Raw genomic sequence first — 19,772 nt, forward strand, 5'->3', positions numbered from 1 at the left:
TGACACACTTCTCTTGCTTCCTCCACATTCATCAATCGCTTCATACACGCACGCCGGTTCAGAGTAGATCGTACTACTACAACTTCAACTTCAACTACTCAACTTATGATCTACTTCAACTTAATAATCATTTATCCGTATTCGGAAAATAACAAGCTCGGTGAAGAGTACCTAGTTCATCATGGCTGTATCTAGTCGTAAGCTTATGTTATGTATGTGGAAATGAAACTCAGAATCAAATTCGCTAACACTTAGAGAAATCTTCGCTACAGTCGTACATAAAGTTCGCTGTCATAGACAAGGTATAACAAGTACCTACATAATTTCCAAAACTCAACATGGGTAAGAGAAATCTCTTACAGATAATACGATGTAAACGTTTAATGGATTACGTCGCCCATAGATTATCCAACCGGGTAATTTGACAGCTGTCAAAACGTATAATCTTTAAACTTGTAAAGCATCAATTTGACACTTAAAACGAGATTCGACGATACTTGTAATACTGGTTCCTATTTATTATTATGTGTACGTAAATGTACGTAACTAGTGAAACGTTATTACTAAGTTATAGCATGAGTAGATATTTTAGTATTGAAAGAAGTTACAAAAAGAAAGTACCTACACAGGAAAAGCTCTTACGTCATATCCCCAATCAAACAAAATATCTGGCACAAGTAAAAATATTAATTTATAAAATTTTATTTGAATTTAAATTGTATAAATATACGAGAAAATTAGTTAATTCAATGAATGAATGACAATTAGTCACCCATTCTATGACCGGCCTTTGCGAAAGTTGCTTAACTTCAACAATCGCAGACCGGGCGCGTTAACCGCTGCGCCACCGAGCTTCTCGCGTTACCAAGTTATGTTACCAATAAAGATTTGTGTTTGTATTTGATGTGGGGTCATTCTGTGACCGAGACCTCGGCGTTATATAACACATTATCAGGTGTTATCCGTTTAGAAAGTACCAGGTGCGTTACTCGCCTTCGAGCGAGCAAATTTCGATTTTCACCCAGTCGAACCGGTTCATGTTGAATCGGAGCGGCTGCGATCGCGCGATTGTGTTTTGTTTTGACTTGTGATATGACTGGCAAGTCATCAAAACGCCGGCATGTCAAGATTGCTTTCTGATTGTAAATCAAATGAAATTAATCTTGAGAACGAACAACGGACCGAGTATAACAGAGAGACAGATTTAAGGTTGTTTTATTACGAAGGGATAAAGTGCATATTCTTCAAACTCTTATGAGAAAAAAATTCGTAGTTCCAAGCATCATACAGGGTGTCAGTGACATCGTAACGAAAACTTTGAGGGATGATTCAGACCATGATTCTGAGTTGATATCAAGTGGAATTTTCCGTCGCTAAAGTATGGAATGGAAAATAATTAAAAAAGACACTAAAATTTTCATGAATTTTTTGACAGGAAATTCCACTTGACATCAACTCAGAATCATGGTCTGAATCATCCCCCTCAATATTCGTTACGGTGTCACTAACACCCATACCTACTTGTATAGTTACCATATGTACTTGTACGGGGTGTAAGTGACATCGTAACGAATACTGAGAGGGATGATTCAGCTGATTATTCTGAGTTAATATCAAGTGGAATTTTCCATCGCAAAAGTATAGAATTGAAAATAATTTAAAAAAACTAAAAAAAAAATACATGATTTTTGCGACGGAAAAATCCACTTGATATCGACTCAGAATCATGGTCTGAATCATCCCTCAAAGTTTTCGTTACGATGTCACTAACACCCTGTATACATTTGATCTGATTCCAAGAGTCCGTTCTGATGTATAGAATCGCGACATATGTCTTCTGAAGCCAGTATGATTATTATACTATAAAGAAAATTAATAAAGTATATTAATCATTGTTTAAGTTCATTGATTTTGAATATAATCTGAACGATGCGAAACATTTATCTGAATCACCCTTAATACATAAGTCAAATGAACAAGACCTGCGCTATTTTCCACAATTATTATTTTCTTAAGATTAAAACAACTCCCTTTTATCTTCAAACGACTTGAGAGCACAGATCATTGACCTTGCCTTTCGCTCTAAAGCAGTGAACAATTAAAACAGTCATACTTGGTCACACAGCATTCCTCACTTTTTAATTATTTCACAGGTTTGTGAACGAGTCATAATAGAGCAATGACCTTTCGAGCTCCGTTGTCGGTGATGATTTTACTTAGATAACGTTTTTTATGGTCTTATGGGGTAACGGAGTACTTACAACAATACCCGTACCTATCCTTAAATACTTGGTACTCACACAGTACTTATAAGACTTGTTTTTCATCTTAAGCATAGAATAAAGAATAACTACTTATAGAACGGACACTCTCTGCTAATGAACAGTAACTACGTAGAGATCGGACACTCCGCTCCTATTCGTATCCTTGCCAAGCTAAATTCACTTCATCCCCATCATTTTTATTTGGAGTGTCCTTGTTCTATTTATTTATTTATACAAAACAAAGTAGACACAAGGAACATACAAAGAAAACAGACAGTACAGGTAAGCTTATCTCTAAACAAAGAAATTTCTTCCAACTAAGCTACGTGACGAGAGAGATATTCAACGTATAATAATATAGATAGACATACATACGCGTACAACTACTACATAGAAATTAAATCAATACTAATATATAAGAAAAAAATGTTTTAGTGAGTTCAGTGAAAAAAAAAAAAACAAAAAAAAAGTATTTGTATTTTGACGAAACATTTGTGGATTTATGGTTTATTCTTGTTTTAGTTCATTTTTGACGAAGCCTGTGGTGGATTTAATGATCTTGTTTAAAATCTTTTTGAATTAAATTAAACTTTTAATTTTATATTATTAAAAATAAAGTGAAAATACTATGTATACGAGGGACACTCTCCGCCCCGCACCAATGCGAGCTTGGAGCGAGCTTGATTTACCTCACCCCCTGGTACGCACTTTAGTTTATTTAAACTGTTAAAAAGCAAAGGAGCGGATTATCTGTCTCGCTCGCACGCACAGGATAAGGCGGTAAATGGTATGAACGAGATTTTTGTATGAAGTGTCCGGGATGTGCTACCAATCCAGCAGAGAAGTAACTTGCGAATGACGAAACATAAACAGTATTCATCCCCCGCGACATAGTAACCACGCCGCGTGATTCGCATATTATATCGACGGCTTCGAGCAATAGCCGTACGAAATCTATCTACTAAGATAGCATTCGCTGCCTCTATTGGCCGAAGCTCTCGGTTGACGTGCAGACTCCGCACATATTCGAAATGGCTAAAAGTGAAATCAATGGGCGATCGTAGTAGTATATTTCCAAGCATCCCACTATACTAAGGAGTATCTATTCCCCACAAGTTAGTACTGTCACGTATTCAATTGAATACAGTGAAGGAATGGGCAGTAAATGTTTTATTGCGGTGAGAAGACATGTATACTGAAATATAAAAGCCTACCCACAAGTAATTTATCTAAGACTTGAAATTAGGACTTTATTTTTTTATTACAATATTTTAGGACGTTTGATTACGATACGGCCTGGTCTTAAGGTCTAAGCACGGAAACTCAAATAGTGCCTATTCACTCTTGCCTTCAAAATCCTCAAATTATATGTCTCGGGGAGAGATTCCAATTTTTTAGCAGTTCGCATAATGAAAGACGAAGCGACTCTAGCGGTTCGATTTCATGGTCAATATCAATCCAAGACGAGAAACAATGTGTCTACTTTTGCTTTCATTATCGAATACTCACGTCCGTCTTTCCTGTAGGGGAAGACAGAGCCAGAAGCTGCTTTGTGGATGGTATCTATTGTCGTTCAAATATTGTAGATACCATGAATCTCTTATAAGGTTTACTATCAGGGGTTTTAAAACAGATACATTGAGTATGATTACTCACTTATTGCTTCATACTTATTGTAACGATTTACATGAGCCATGTCAGGGGCGTTTGGCGGCTCAATCAAAACCCTTACACCAGGGTTGATGAGGCTAGTATTCCACCAAATGATAAGAAGAAGAAGAATTGAAGCAATTTATATAACACGGCATTTTTCTCTCGCGACATTGCGCACTTATTTCAACGTTAATTGGCTATATTGCTTTTTAAACGATTGCTCTCAATGTAGACTTTTCAGACCCCCAGATACTTACACAAACACTACATAGGTATCCGCATATTTTTTCCGAAACGGAAGGAATAATAAAACATCTACTATCGCTTATAGTAATCGTACTATTATTATGCGTACATCCGTTACCACCACAAGGGCCGTACGTATTACGATTACAAAGTACACATGCATAAACTTCCTCTGTGAAACTTCCGAGCACTCTGCATAGTAATATCGGCATTATGATTCATAGCATACATACATAAGTTACGACATTGATGTAACAGGTATATCAGAGACGGTGTAGGAAAATAAATGATGGGCATTTGTTTTGTCTAGGTAAAAGTTGACTTATTTGAGTAAAGCATTGGATTGTCTTCTGTCGTTTATTTTCACGGTCTATTTAAAGGCAAGAGGAGAACTGCAGGAGACAGTCATGTTGCAAACAGTGATAAAATGTATGGGATTAACATTTTTTTTTGTTTTCCCCGAAGGGTAAGGCAAAGGGAACTATGCCCATACAGCCATGTCTTACGTATTTTTTTTCTTGATGATTAATGAAATGATGAAAGGTGATGATGATGAAACCTAAGCCCCAACCCTCGGAGTAGACTCCTATTCGGAACCCTAAACGAATTAACTCAAAAGTCCGCATTAACTTTCGAGTTATGAAGCGGCTTGTTGGCACGAAGCGAAAATGGATAGGTACACTTTGTTTATTGAATATTCCGATATAATAACACTATCGCGAATGTTTTCCAACTAACTTAATGCAATCATTAACCACAAAACACCACTTCGTAGTAAATATTTATATTATTCAATGAGGAAAACAACTGTCCCATTCCCGTCAAAAAGCCTGAAGAAAATTACAGTGATTATTATGGGATTTCATAGCAGATGACGGGAAATAGTTCCCGTTCAAAAAAGAATAAATCAAATGTAAAAACAAAAGAAATTAACTGCCAGCGTCAAATTAAAAATAATAATGTTGTGACACAGATTCACTACTTTATTCTGTGTATTATTAGTTATTTAATCTAATAAAAAGTAATAAAATAAACATGCCATAGGTTTTGTGTGTTTTTACTTATACTTATACTTTTACTTAAACATCTCTGCCTACCCCTTTGGGGATGCTATACATATTTGAATGATGATAAATAAGTCATGTTTCTCTTAATACTTGTTTAATTATAAAGCACTAAACTGGCGGAATATAAAGCGAAGGTTGATGGTAGGGCTGGAAGAGGTCCTAGAAGGACCTACATTGACCAATAATTGGAGATGTCCTTAGAAAAGGTTTAGTACGATCTACTCTGAACCGGCGTGCGTGAATGAAACGATTGATGAATGTAGAGGAAGCCAGAGAAGTTTGTCAGGATCGAAGCAAATGCAATTCCATAGACTCTGTTTACCCCGGTGGGAAATAGCCATGAGTTTATGTATGTATATGTATGCACTAAACTGGTTATTTCCGGTAAAAGATCTTTGCGTCTATGACCTTTCTGCACATCATAATCAATTTAACTTTTCAAAGTCTCGATTAAAATTATAGGTTTTCTTTAAAATATAGAAAGCTATTTACGTAATACCCATGTCTCTCTCTCTATTTAAGAGCTGCGCTCTTGTCGGTGGAGTAACCGCCATTCCTCTCTTCTTCCCGCCAAAACCTTCACCTCCCGATACGACACGACCTGCACCTTCAATACCCATGTATTATATTATTAAAACTCTTTCCATATTGGAATTATACCAGATTAAAATTTCGTCAGTGATGTAGTAATAATGTTTTTTGTATAGTCATATGCCATGTAATGCCAGCGGTGTTTTTTTCTTTCTTCACAGATTATTAGGCAAGTATAGTTTGACATGGGATTATAAGTAGATTTTTTACATATTTGTATACATCAATGACTTATGGATAATACTGGTATATAAGTACTTGGGACCAAATGATAAATCAATATTTGATTCATTTGGAAATTTACTTTCCTATAAAATCTCTACTCAACAAAAAACCTTACTGGCTTTTTTGGCTGGCTTTTATCTATTTTTGACATAGATTAATAGGGTAGTTTTCAACTAGTCAAATCAGCTACTTTTTACTAAACGTCAAAACACGAAATTACTATGGAATTTGAATGGAATGGCAACCTGTGACGTCATAGAAAAACGTGACAAAATGTAGCACTTATTATTACATTTTTCTTTATTAAAATTCTACTCTAATTATAAAAAAGTAAATGTTTTTGGTCATATTTAGACCTGTCTATATTTAGTAATCACAATTTCATAATTTATCTTTCACTCAGGAAACTACCCAATTGCAATAGACTCGCCCTCCTATTACGAAAACTGGGTGTATATATTAAACACCTCAGCCTACCCCTTCGGTGATGCCAGCGCGATGCTATTTTGTGTATTTATGACATTGTTGATGGAAGATTTTACTTCGCTAATATTTACTGCTTGGCCTAATACATTGTGCACAAGAGCGACATGATGATATTTTTTTTAGGTGACTCACTGACAGTGGAACATCCATCTCTCTTCCTTAAGTAAATACATTCACACATAGCGGTTAAACTCATAACTCTCCTTTTTACTTCCCCGCAGTCGGGTAGAAATAAGTCATCAACTCACCTTAAATACTAGCGAAGCTCTTCTTTACCGCGTCTCCACTACCTGCAATCAAAAACAAACATTATTAACCACTATTACATCAACTTACACCTTGGCACCGACTAAATAACTTGTCAAATAGGTTAGAAAGTGCGTTATTATAAGTCGATTATATTAAATGGATATTAAATATGTTGAAGATTATATTAAATAACTATAAATGTAATGAGTCACGCCCACAAAGGAAGCCATCAATGACAGTAGTAGTAGAATAACGTAATAAAAATTCGATTTTAGTGTTGTAGAGGCATGTAAACAGTCATATCGATAAAACTACCCAATCACAGACTTTTGCGGGAGAAATTTATAAAAGGAATCCATACAGGCAGGCCAGCAAATGCAATGATTATATTTTTATTGATAAAACGAGGAAGGTCTCCATTCAATATAAAATAGAGGTAAAAAGAGGAATATGATATTTTAATAAGTTTAACAGAGGAAATATAAAGAAAACCACAACGTTTCGGTAATAACAGTGTAAACAACGTATTAAAGTATAATAAATAATATTACTTAAGTACTTAATTATTACCACGAAATATAGTCTAAAATAACCATTTACTTCATCAGCTATTAACTAATTATTTTTCTTTATCGATAATCTATCCACGTGACAACACTACAGGTTACAAGAGATTACGATGAAAGTGAAAATAACGAAAGTAAGAGGTGATCGGACGAGTCGATCGCCTACCATTTCGACTGATGCGTCTGCGCACCAAACTCGTTCCGAATACGGGTGTGGTCGGGTCGACATTCGGAACACTGCTACTATTATGGTAATAAACAACTAATGTTGAAGATAGGTATATCCCTCTAAGCAATGAGAAATCTAAAAGACAATGGATTTAAGTTACTTAAATAATATGACATAATATAAACTGAGGTAGAGTTTGCCGCTCTAGGATTGGCTTGCACAGCCATGAAAGAAAGTGCATTTCTTCGAGGTAATGACGTCATAAATCGTCTGAAACAGACGTATAAGGCCAATGATGATGATGATGATGTCCCTACGTGGTGGTCAGAGGTACATCCATCGTAAGATGAACTATGCACTAACTATGCACGGTCACGAGCATTAATATGTATACACTTTGGTACCATGTCACAGTAACTTTTTTGACAAATTGAACTGTAAGTCTCACTAAATGTCAAATATGTTAGTGCGACAGAGTCCTAAAGTGTGTACATTATATTGATCATGACTGTACCCACACTTCACCGAGCCTTCTGTTAGATCAACGTGGTAGGTGGTGAGCCGTATCGCCGTCTATAATGGTCGATCCAATTGTGTTAGTGAAAACTGCACTTATCATAAATTGATAATTCATTGGTGCAAAAAAAAATGTACCTACGATACGTAGGCTGTGTCCATATAATATGACAATATTGACATGAAAGGATCTTATATAAAAAATACTTATTCTTTTATCACTGTAAAAAATATTCTTCGGGATTCAAACCCAGTACTGCTTCGATATCAGAATCGTACCTCAACCACGATTATGGTAATAAAGAACCATATGAAAGAAATTGCCTACCATGCAATTTTCTTCGAACATAAAAATTACTTGCATAATCTATGACTGCATTCTTTCCGTGGTTCCCATACTCCAACCCATTGCTTATATTGAGCTAGAGGCTAGCGAATAGGTGTACACAACTCATAAATCTGGTTTCTTCAAACTGATGAATATTTATTTCAGTTGTTTATTTACCGTGAAATGTAGATTGAAATATGGGAAAATATCTTGGCTTCGATACGATTTTTGTTTCTTTGTCAGTTTACGTCCTCTAGAGGACGCCACATTGAATTTAGTGTAACGTAAAGTCGCCTATTCTATTACCACCGGATAATTTATTAAATTCTGATAAATGGTATCCTTTGCTCAGTTTAAATTTTTTAGGGATATCAGATGACTCATTATAATTATGTTACAGCCTGTAACTTCGTACTTATAAATATTAACAAATATTGTCATATATTTTAGGCTTATATACTACAAATAAAGATATTATTATTATTATTAATTAATCGCTTTAAGCGATAAGGCCGCCATTTGCCATGTACTTAGTTAAGAGACTTTTTGTAATTATTTCTTTTTATTTTGGTGCAATAAAGTGTATTTGTATTGTATTGTATTGTAATTATGTGGGATCAGATCAACAGACGTTCATACATACAATAATGGTTAAACACATATCCCTCTTTTTAGTTGCTCCGTGGTCGGGTAGAAAAGGTATCCACTACTTTGGGAACTAACTACTTACTCCTTAAAATGTAGCATGATTAGAGTGCCACATCTCTCGTCTCATTCGTACTAAGCTGTATACCGATAGAGCAAAAGAGACATATCTCTCTTCTCATTCGCGCTAAGCGATGTAATGTATCTCTATCCTGCTGTCATTTTAATCATGCTACGTTGTATATTTATAAATATTTACGAGAAAAATAATCGTTTGATATGGTTTACATTACATCCTATATTAAGTTATCTACGCCATAGCATTATACAAGAATCATACTTCGAACTCTACCTTCCCTGCTAAAGACAAATTATATACAAAGTTTATGTTTGTGTGTGTTTAGTTTGTGTGAAGTTTGTGTGTGTGTGTGTGTGTGTGTGTGTGTGTGTTTGTGTGTTTGTGTGTTTGTGCTGTGATATAATATAATAGAGGTAGCATTCTCTTGGCAGGAACTGTTAACAAAATCTTTTACTCCATTATGAACTCATAGCTTAGACAGTTAATTAGACGACATTAATCGATGACTGAGAATAATCAGTAATCAGTATACTATTTAAAGTGCGTAAGTAACTATGCAAGTATAACTTTCCTACGTCTAGGAAAAAGCCAAATAAAAAGCAGAATTGTTACGCAAGTGAAGTCACTATTATGATTCCGTGCAATGACTTATAAGATATAGGCGGTAAGCGTCGCGTTTGACTTTGATAAAAGCTTTTATGGAGTCCAATTATAAAATGACTGACGATATTTGAAACATAACATATGCTCACGACTATCGGTGTAGTCAGAGGTACATACGCTGCAAGATGTTCTAAGTACCCAAGCTTTCTGTTAGACTAACGTGATAGGTAGTGAACCGTATCGCCGTCTATAATGGTCGAGCCAACTGTGTTAGTGAAAACTGCACTTACGATAAATTAATAACTCATTGGTGCAAGTCCGGTCCTTAAACACGGGTATTTGAAACACGGCGCGAAATTAGGGTAGGTAACATAGGCCATATTACGCATTTTATTCGTACACATTGGTCTGTTCTAGTAGTGCAATACTAAAAGTGTTTTTATTTAATAAAAACAATATATTATTCTAAATAATATATTGCACAACCCGACCATTTGTTTTGCCAATCAACACATAATAAAATCAAGTCATAAAACTATAATTTAACAATGCGTTATCTACATCCCTAAGGCAATAAAATACCTATATTGCGTTTGTAAAATTTAATCATTTATTGCAACTTAAGTACATTTCGCAATTATACCTATCTAGATTTCACATTAGTAATTCACTCACCTTTACATGAAATAAATTACTACCTATGCATAATTATCACTGATAACATTTATAGCTTCATACTCTTAATTGCATATGATTACTTACTTATCAGAACTGTTATATCGTTTAATTAAGCGGGTAAATGCAATAATCAAACCTAAATATAGAATTTCATGGATCTCATACTAACACGAAGCTAATATATATCTGAAGTACGATCATTAATGCCAAAAACACATAATTATAATCTAAGTAATAATGTACAGAATTCGTAGGTCATCATCACTAATTTAAGAGCCACGCTCTTGTCTACTTTTTAGCGAAAAATAGGGCAGTGGTTTCCCTCTTGTCTTCCACCTCGCAGTACTCTGTCTGACGCGAGTGGGATTGCGCCCAGAGTAGTCTATTTCAAAGCCGTACTAGGACTCCTGTCCTCCGCCTCTGAATAGTACTGACAGTTACTGCTGCCCTCTGTCAGGTTCCAGGCCTTTGCCTTTGGTTTTGGTTTCATACAAGATCTGACGTCTACTGCGGGAATTCCTGTTCGGCGCGTCCTTGCCGCGGGTGTGGGCGCCTCTTATTTTGAATACAACTTCGGTCTAAGAAAAACTTTTTACAACTTGTAGTTGAAGATATTGTAAATACCATGGTATTCCATTATTTATTCAAGACGTAGGGGTGGACACTAAAACGTTTAGTGGTTTAATAAAAAAAAATAACATGTTCATACATACATACACACAACAGGCAGCAGCATATTGAGAATACAGGGCATCTTCAAATGAACGTGTAAAAGATAGTTGAACTTAGGCATACCTACCTACCTGATATTATTGTCTACTCAAAAACGCGTTTTTTCAATACATTGTACCACAAACACTCACAAGAAGGACAGACACACATGTCGATCAACAAAGTGCGATGAACTCACTACGCGCCTCTATTGAATTTTAATAAGCTCTACATTCGACTTGTGTTCGCGACTGTACCTTCGCTTCCCATACAAACTTTTTTGCAGCAATGTGGTTTGCAATTAATAATGACTACTTACTTGTGCAGGATAGATTCAATTAATAGTTTTATAGATTTTTTTTTACCAAGTATTATTAGTAGCCAAGCTTGAAATCATTTCTAATCTAAAGAACAGTGACTTTTTAAGGAGAATCCTTCAACACTCCCATTTATCCGGCTATTGTAAATATAATACTTTAAAAAGTTGCCTTATATTTGGATTGCGTTGATTTTAAAGCTTGATTATTTTACAGCTTCAAGAAACCGCAGACTTAAGTACCACATTGACAATTCCACACATTCCCGACTAAAAGCGTCTACAGATTAGACGGACAACAAAGTAATCCAATAAGGGTACTGTTTTACCTATTAGGTTCCAAACCCTAAAAACAATTATGTTGTCACAAGAGTCAAAGGTGGCATTATATGAATGATACTTGCGTCCACGCGCAAGTAACAGGTGTAAATAAACTATCACAAAGCGACAAGGTTATCTTATGATTGCAATAATAGCGTAAACGAAAGTATTACTAATAATACGACCAACAGTAACCCTTATAAGACAGGTTTTTTACTTATTGCAATTTTAATACTGCAATAACAATAGTCACCAGCCAGCAGATAGTTTTGCAACGTTATCGAAATCCATAGCGCACGGAGTCTGATAAAAAGTGAAGAGATTCGTATACGTGAGCCAATGGCAGACTAGCTATAACTGTTCACAATAATTGCAACATTAAAACACCTTTTAAAAAGGTGAAGAAAATAGGTTTCATATTTTTCCTGGAACCTAACAGGGCAGCAATAACTGTCATTACTATTCAGAGGCGGAGGACAGGAGTCCTAGTACGGCTTTGAAACATACTACTCTGAGCGCCATGCCACTCGCGTCAGACAGAGTACTGCGGGGCGGAAGGCAAGAGGGAAACCACTGTTCTATTTTTCTGAATTAGTGATGATTATTTTTACTCTATGTTATTTTTTAATTTGGCGGTCTTTTATTGTCAAACTTGTTTGTATTGCATTGACAAATATTACTAAAGTAATGGTGCTGACTCCAGAGAAAACCATCTAATTTTATAAGGAGATAAAATTAGGAGATCTTTTATACACGAAGCGTACAAAACAACCACTACTTTATTTCTACAGTCTATAACGAGTACTGAAGACATTAGAATCAGTGTATCTGATGCAGTTCCTTCAAGCTCAATTTAACAATAACGCTTTATTTGAAGTACTTAGTCGATGAATCAAACAAACTTATTATATCAGCCATATAAAAGAATAGAGAAAGAATTTGATGAAGCCTTATACTTAGCAGTAGGATAGTGAAAAACGGATCAGTTGCTTACGCAAAACTAAACAAGATGAACATTAAGATACTGTTCATCTGTATCTATACTGTATCTTTCGTCCATTTGTGTAAAACTTGTTTTGTATGTTGTGTGCAATAAAGCATAATTGTATTTTGTAAAATACATGATCATAAAAAACATGTTATAAGCTCACGACTATATCCTAATGAGGTAGTTGTTTATTATAAAAGGACACCACACACAAAAACAAGACAATAACATCACTTAAAATTTCCATGGAACAATTACAAAAAAGCATACTTAGAGGATGTTCATTAGAATGGTCATAAGGTGATGATGGTAGAGGTACATCCATTGCAAGATAAACAAAGTACCCACACCTAATAAAGCTTTTTATTAGACCAACATAATAGGTAAGCCGAAATAAGATAAAATAGTTACAAATTGAGGAGCTCGGTGGCGCAGCGGTTAACGCGCTCAGTCTGCGATTGTTGAAGTAAAGCAACTTTCGCAAAGGCCGGTCATAGGATGGGTGACCACAAAAAAAAAGTTTTCATCTCGAGCTCCTCCGTGCTTCGGAAGGCACGTTAAGCCGTTGGTCCCGGCTGCATTAGCAGTCGTTAATAACCATCAATCTGCACTGGGCCCGCGTGATGGTTTAAGGCCCGATCTCCCTATCCATCCATAGGGGAGGCCCGTGCCCCAGCAGTGGGGACGTTAATGGGCTGATGATGATGATGAGTTCCAAATTACAAAAGTAATTAATCGATCTGGGGGCTGGCCAAGTTGCGTACAATTTTGAAATGTGACAGTGACACGGACAAAAACTCACCCTCACACAGATTCATAGGCACCCTTACGCACACAACTTACATAACCTCACTCCAACACTTATATTTATTCTTATTCAATTTTATATTTATAATTTAATTTTCCTATGCTTATTATTTTTGTTGACAAATTTTGCGTCAAACTTACAAGTCTTGTATCCTATTGTCCACGCTTTCCCAAGACACATGCTCCGCCTAGTTTGGGAGCCTCTGTTCTTTTTGTAAAACTTATATTGTACCCCGCCTCAAACATATGTTTCTTTTTGTATTATTTTTGATTTGAATGTATAAAGCGACATGTCAATCCCATACATTTTTATCACTGTTACTGTCCATTAACATAATCGTTTGCAACTTGGCTAAGGCGCCAGATGCCGTATCTAGTACAACATATCTCACAAGATTACACACAATCTTGACACAAATAAATCGTCCAACTCATTTTAAAATTTCAATTTATAGTTAAAGAGAATTTATTTCTTATTTCCAACATATTAAATGTCATTTACATAAGAAACAAAGTACTTACATTTGTATACACATAAGTTCACACTTCCCCTAATAGTTAAACTTAAACATAAGCATTTCCTTCACGCACTTCTACATACACACTTTCAAAATTATGATAACTTTAAGTACTAGGAACACAAGATATATTTTAGAAAAAAAAACGGATTTGAAAAAGAGTTTCATTTTGTATTACTACGTAGGTATAGTTCAAAGAAATCTTCATTTATAACTCTAGTTTCAACTTTCAAAGCCATTTGTTCTATAATTCGATCACTTCCGATGCATCTATCATGTTACGTAGATAACGTTTAGCGTTACATAACGGTAAAACGATAATGGTTATCGTTATTTATAGTTATTCGGCAGTCAATAAAGTTAATGTTTGCAGGTGTAAAGTTATATTACATAAACGAATAGATGATGGAGTACTGATGTTTAGCAGAGTCTTTTGGATAATTGCAATGAAAAGCTGTTTATTACGGTCTTTATAAGACGCTGTAACTTATACTGTCTTTAATATAATGTATTCTTAAGAAATTGACTTGAATATCTATATACAAGCAAATATACATACTTATTTAAATGGTGTGCTCACAAGCCCGCTATGTGCGAAGGTCTTTTCTTATAAGATTGGCTATATGCCACAGGCGAGCGCATTAAGCAGTTACGGAGTGGAAGCAGTCGCCGTAGCCGAAATCGCCTGGATCACATCATCATACATATCGATGGAAAATTTTAAAAAATCTGGCGCTTTCATCATGATAACCCAAAACGATAAGCGTGGAAAAACTAGCTCTAAAGTATAGCCTAGACTGCTAAAATACCAGTTTTAGTTCCTTCATCTTATGGTAGGTGCTTATATAAAATATAATATTGTCTATCAACTCAAAGAGCATTATGGGTACATTTGCACCAGGTACGATTCGAGGCGGGCTTTTTAATTAATATAAGTAGTTTAATTTATTTTATTTTGAGTTCTGTTTATTTGTTTTAGTTTTATTTTAATTTTATTTTTGTTTTGTTTCATATTTTTCAAATATTTTTGTTCTGTAACTGTTTTCTTTATGGTGTAAATAAAGTTTTAGCACTCTACGATAATGAATCCCGGTTCGGGCTCTAAACCCCTGAATTCCACTTTATGAGTTTCAATTCAAATTTGGATCATATATACATCATAGCACATCGTTTCCAGGACATGTCGTTAATGGCTTTTACATGGAACTTAAACATAACTGACAATGTTAAGTTATGTAATAGATGACAAAGCAAAAAATTAAAAGCGGACTCTCCCCTACATTTCCCATAGAAAATAAACAAATTAATGCAAAATACCTGGCGCATAGAAAACAAAGGTGATATAACTACTGCTGCCAGGCCTCAGGAACTATTGAATGAATAGTCATTTATACAGTCGAAGAAAAACTTATAATGCGACAGGCTATTGTGTGTTCTGTGCACGGTCCGCAGATTTTTATGATTATAACCCCTTGATCAGTGCGTAAGTGCGTATTAAGAATAATGAGTGTACTTCTGCAGGCTGAGAATTGTTGGGGGACTAGACATAATGAAGTAGAAACCCTGAATTATGGATAAGGGAAGGGAGGATTTCAGTACAGGTTATTCCTACGCGTTAGTTAGACTTGTGTCTCGTTTTTAGGGTTCCGAACACCAAAAAGATAAAACGGAACGCTTATAAGATTACTTTGTTGTCCGCCCTTCTGTATGTTCGCCAGTCCGTCTGTATATTTTGTATTTAACCCTTTTACGAGCAGAGACCATGGGTCATTGATGGTTCATAATAGATTGTATGACACCTTGCAATCGGAACGTCATTAGACGTTCTGTCCTTGAAAGTGTTAACCTCTTATCTGACAAGATACAAGACACAAAATGTTTTACACTGTGTCTGGTCGAGATCTGCGTACTGAAAGACAAGTACTTTACGTTGATAAAATTAGACTTTAGAACTGGGGAAGTAGCAACGAGTTTGAGTTATTATGTGAGTTTAGATACTTGGAAAGGAAAAGTTGCAAAATACATGCCTTTTTGCAACACTGTCTTGAAACAACTTTGGCTCTAACAATATGGATTACCATTGTTTGTTTTACCTAACCATCTTAGCAAAAAAGCAGAACCATAACGATCCGATTCAATAGCCAATTAATCAAATAGACAAACAATTACTACAACACAATCAACACGCAAAAAACTGAGACAATACGGTTTATACCGTCTATCTTCTTAACACTTTCACGCTCAATCACTTTCTTAAAATTCTCCTGTCAAAACGAAATACCATAATTCTTCTCAGCAATCTAGGCGCGCATTGTGCCTTATATAACAACACAACATTCACAACCAATTACGTCATGGGAACAGCTTTCTAAGATAAAGTATTTTATATTATTTTTTTAATTTCAATAATGTCGTATTGTTATAATTTGGAAATTTTACACGATACAGACGGAGCTATAATTATATTATGGAATGTTGGTTACTTCAGTCATAGTCTGAGATACTTATATCATGGAATCTTGGTGACTTCAGTCATAGTAGTTAGATATGAAGATAAATTACTAGTAGATAGAAGAATTTTCGGTGTCCTTCAGAACCACCGGTCACCTTTAAATGTTATTTTATTGCTAATATACGTTGAAAGCAAATTGCTAGTAATAGGCACTAAGCGGCACTAGATGGGCAGCAATTATTGGGCACCATTTCAACTTAATATACGCCGACAAAATACTAGTGACCGGAGATTCTGATGGACACAATTTTCGATATAAGTAATAATGACAAAAAAGTTTTACTAACACGCTTGTTCTACAAGAAAACACCTTTGAAAAATTTACATTTCATCGATTTACATAAACTCGTTTCCGATTCAATACCGTCTTGAAAGATTAAATTTTACAAAAGCCGTGTGCAAAGTATTTACTCGTCCAAAAACCGTAAAATGAAATGCCAATTCATTACAAATTAAGCAAACGTACAACAAAGTTATTTTAATTTAATGCATATGATAATAATAAATTATAACACGCTATAAAATTGGCCCAAGAACGAATTTACAAAACACATACTAAAACATTGTGAAACTTTATTACAAAAGTTCGTACCGGTATCAACTTTCAGAAAATATTTGAACATTGAAACTAGTTCCATACCTACTCGAATTGATATCACTTGATTAAACACTAGTGTAACAAAATATTCTAATTAAGTAACTGTTGCGTAAAACGTAACCAGTTTTTACCGGATGGCACCAGTCGGTAAGATGAGGGTAGACATGTCGTAAATGTCTATAAGTAACCACATAATTTGTACATACCTCTAAATACAGAGGCTGTCTGTCAATAGTTCATGTTGCAAAATGACTTGAGTACTTTACTGGTAGCTTTCCTATTACTTCAGTAGCAGTAGTGTTATTTCGCCAAAATGTGATCTTATTCTAATGTGATTTTACTCTAAGGAGGCGTATTCATTTCACCACAGTCGGAAAGTTTTTTGTTTTTCGCTTAGCCTTGGAAGTCCTGTTATCTGAAATATCGTAATTTATTCCACATTTTTAGGTCGTTTTTAAGCTAACTTATTTAATAACTAAAATATAAATTAAGTGAATACGCATACAAGATAGGTACTTGAAGTGTCACTTAGCTTGTAGATGTTTTTTACATCAGAATTTTTTGTAAAAATGATTTGAAGAGCTACGAAAATAATTTTCAATGCCATTTTTTAAATAATTCTATGCATTATCCGTATGAGAAATCTTCAACGCCTCGTTACTACTTACAACTTGTACGTGCGTCGGTACCTACTGTAAATGACAATGGGCACTTTTGTATGAAACTTGGTCCAAGAACCTCCACTGATGAGACTTATATGTAATGAAAGCTTATGCTTTTCCTATGATTCTGGCAAAGTTCTATCAGATTCTGTCCCGGGGTTCTTTTTTTACGGCCATGTTTGTCCTGGCTAAAAATGTGATAAAATGCAGTGGGAGCTAAAATCGACTCAAGATTTGTTGCTGGATAACTAAGTCTACATAAATAATTATGTATCATATTGTATATCATTTTAAAGAGGATCTTTTCCAGAATCCGAAACATAAAAAAAAAAAAAACAAAAAAAAAATCTTTTTGTAAGCGAATTATAGTCAATTTATATCTGCAGCGCCATTATTTCTCGATAGCTAAATTCAAGTTTCATGCCTTTTACCCCTTCCAAAAGTATCTTACCGATTTTTTTTATTTTGCTTCCGGAATTTGATCTGAGTGATAATAACAAGAAAAATAAATAAACACCTCTCCGATAGAGACCGGCTAAGCTATTGCCTATTGCAAGAAATCGTCATCATTAGCAAGTCATTACGGTATTGCATATAAGTGTTGGAGGCGATGGTCGCTCCGGTAAATAAAACCTCTTCGATTTGTTAAAGTGGACTGTATTAGAATTAAGAACTAGGAAATATTTACATAAAGTTAGGAGATATAAGAAAACGTGCCTCGTCGGCAAAGTCCGTGGCGTAAAGTCCCGTAATATTGCCATAGGACAAAATATTACAGTAAAAAAAATATAGACCTTGATGTTGCCAACAATAAGCTTATCAACAACTTTGAACTTGGTCCAAGAACCTCCACTGGTGAGACTTGCATGTAATGATAGCTTATACTTGTCCTATGATTCTGGCAAAGTTCTATCAAACTCTGTCCTAGGGTTTTTTTACGGCCATGTTTGTCCTGAGTGTACAGTAGTGGACTGCAAAATCACCTCAGGATTTGTTGTCGAAAAACTATTTAACTAAGTCTATATACATAATTATATATCATAATGTATATCAATTTTAAAGGGGAAGGTTATCAGAATCAGAAACACAAATAAAAAAAATGCATTATGTAAACGACTTTTAGCCAACTCACGTCCGTAGCACCATTTTTCTCAGCAGCTACGTACGAGTTTCGCGCCTTCCAACCTTTCCAAAGGAGCCCATTCTTTTTTTCATTCTTCTGATATTGCATTCTTAACCTAACAAGTGACAACAAAGAAAAAAAAAATAAGAAGAAATAAAATAGATACCATTCCGATAGAGGCCGCGTAAGCTATGGACCTATTGCAAGATAACGTACTCAAAGGCTAGTCATTATAATCCAACAGACGTAACATGATTAATATGCGGCGGGACGGAAATGTAGTACATCGCCTTATGCGAAAGAGACGAAATATGTGTCTCTTTAACACTAACAGTATACAGCTTAGTACGAGAGAAACAAGAAATAAGTCATTCTAATCAAGATGCAATACAATGACTCTATTGTATACAAAAGAAACACATTTATTAAACAAGTTCAGGCAATAACTGGTGCAAAAGGCGGCTTTATTGCCAAGGTAGCAATTACTACCAGGCAACCTTACGTTTACGATACGTTTGTTGTACCATTCGGCATTGTTTATAAGACAAGATATAAGCCTGGATTAATAAAACAAGATTGTGGTGAAAGAAAACATACTACATTTGCGTCCTCCCGCATTCTAATTATGTTACGTCTGTTGGATTATAATGACTAGCCTTTGAGTACGTCATCTTGCAATAGGTCCATAGCTTACGCGGCCTCTATCGGAATGGTATCTATTTTATTTCTTGTTGTTGTCACTTGTCAGGTTAAGAATGCAATATCAGAAGAAGGAAAAAATGATTGGGCTTCTTTGGAAAGGTTGGAAGGCGCGAAACTCGTACGTAGCTGCTGAGAAAAATGGTGTTACG

At 35.2% G+C, this 19,772-nt stretch overlaps 2 protein-coding genes across 2 annotated transcripts in view; both read right to left on the reverse strand.

Annotated features, from left to right (window-relative positions):
- The window catches only part of LOC126372720 (uncharacterized), a 209,089-nt gene that overhangs the window by 147,440 nt on the left and 41,877 nt on the right, over window positions 1–19,772 (reverse strand). Inside the window, exon 2 of the mRNA XM_050018575.1 lies at window positions 6,781–6,822. The gene's annotated coding sequence lies outside the window, so the exon portion shown is untranslated. The remainder of the gene's footprint in view (window positions 1–6,780; window positions 6,823–19,772) is intronic.
- LOC126372820 (brain protein I3-like) overlaps window positions 1–19,772 on the reverse strand; it is a 503,203-nt gene that overhangs the window by 52,867 nt on the left and 430,564 nt on the right. The gene's annotated exons all lie outside the window — the stretch shown is intronic.

This window comes from Pectinophora gossypiella, chromosome 14, assembly GCF_024362695.1.
Source record: "Pectinophora gossypiella chromosome 14, ilPecGoss1.1, whole genome shotgun sequence".
Classification (NCBI taxonomy): domain Eukaryota; kingdom Metazoa; phylum Arthropoda; class Insecta; order Lepidoptera; family Gelechiidae; genus Pectinophora; species Pectinophora gossypiella.